General features: G+C 39.5%; 1 long non-coding RNA gene across 1 annotated transcript; it reads right to left on the bottom strand.

Annotated features, from left to right (window-relative positions):
* Window positions 1-575: 575 nt before the first annotated feature.
* On the bottom strand, window positions 576-1,154 carry LOC127751530 (uncharacterized). The gene is made up of 2 exons (XR_008012147.1): window positions 954-1,154; window positions 576-879 (listed from the first exon to the last, which is right to left on the bottom strand). It is a non-coding gene; the product is annotated as an uncharacterized LOC127751530 (long non-coding RNA).
* Window positions 1,155-1,372: the final 218 nt, after the last annotated feature.

The following is a 1,372-nucleotide window of genomic DNA, read 5'->3' as shown; positions in this document are numbered from 1 at the left end:
TGGTGACTGAAAATGACCAATGTGTGTCTAAGGTGATTTAAATTTATTTGAACTTCGGTGAACTTCGACCCCATTTTTTGAACTTTTTTGAACTTTTGTGAACTTTTTTGAACTTCGTCGAACTTCGATGATTTTTTTTGAACTTTGGCGAACTTCATTGAACTTCGATTGAACTTCGACGAAGTTCTGAACTTTGAACTTCGGTTGACGATTTTTTTAGAGCCTATGTCCCCTTGGGTATCATCCGTCAGAGAGAAATAGAGAAGAGAGAACTGAAGGTTGACCCTGATGATCCACGTAAGAAAGTAAGATGCAGGAAGTGCAACCGAAGATACCACAAGTCCAGCGAATGTGCCAAGAAATAGTTTGCTGTGAAAGTGCCAAAAGTGTTCTGTGTTACGTGTTGTTCAAATCAGAATGTGTTTATTCTACCAAGTTAATCAAATCGTTCCATTAATTGCAATGAATCGTATTGTTATGCCAAAGCCAAGTGCTGTGCTATGTTAAGTGTTCATGCCAAAAGTTATAATAAATCAAGAGAAAAGATAAAGAATGTTTCAATTCATACACGGAGGTCACAGTCAGTCACAAACTAAGTATTTATTTTGAAACACCAGTCAATGAGGCAAACCAAGCCTACAATCAGTAAATTAAAATTTAAAAGCCTTGGGCTAAGGAAAGTCCATGTTGACGAAAGGCAAACTAGGCCTGTACGAGTCAATTATTAAAATACGGCCAAACACGAAGAATCATAACATTAAAGGCCAGACAAAGTGACAAATCATAACCTTAGAGGCCAAACACAAAGTGACAAATCATAAGCATTAAGGCCAAACAAAATGGCATATAAATTAAAAGAAATTAAGTGTAATATCACATCTGAAAATAAAATAAAGAAAACTGTAACCAAAGCGAGAAAGACCACAAAAGAAAAAAAAAACAGGTAGACTAACCCCACTCTTCGACCAGGAAGGCGGGGACTGGAGCGACGCCATGGAAGCGGAAAATTTCAGTCTGCAAAGGAAAACAGACATTGAAACAACAATAACAAAAAGAACAACAACTAAGAGCGGGAGACAAAAGACACGCACAAAAACCCAGCGCAGACAACGAGCGCAAAGATAAGGGCTATGAGGGTTATATAGCTCTTCAAAAGTGCACTTTCGTCTCTGATAAATATAAGAGCCAGTAATACGAAATTCAGGTTGGGCAAAAGGCGAACAAGGCCCGCACACGAAAACGGCTTCATCCCCCTCGAAGGCATAAAAGGGGAACGCCGCCAGGGCACTCTGAGCAGGCGGAGAGAGAGGACGGCTAGCAGAACAGCACTAGAAATAAAGTTCTAAACCAAGGAATTGGATAAAGAACCAGA

The sequence above is a fragment of the Frankliniella occidentalis genome, unplaced genomic scaffold, assembly GCF_000697945.3.
Source record: "Frankliniella occidentalis isolate FOCC.00 unplaced genomic scaffold, Focc_3.1 Scaffold543, whole genome shotgun sequence".
Taxonomy (NCBI): Eukaryota; Metazoa; Arthropoda; class Insecta; order Thysanoptera; family Thripidae; genus Frankliniella; species Frankliniella occidentalis.
The sequence above is the reverse complement of the archived record's forward strand: the minus strand, read 5'-3'. Positions and strand labels throughout refer to the sequence as shown.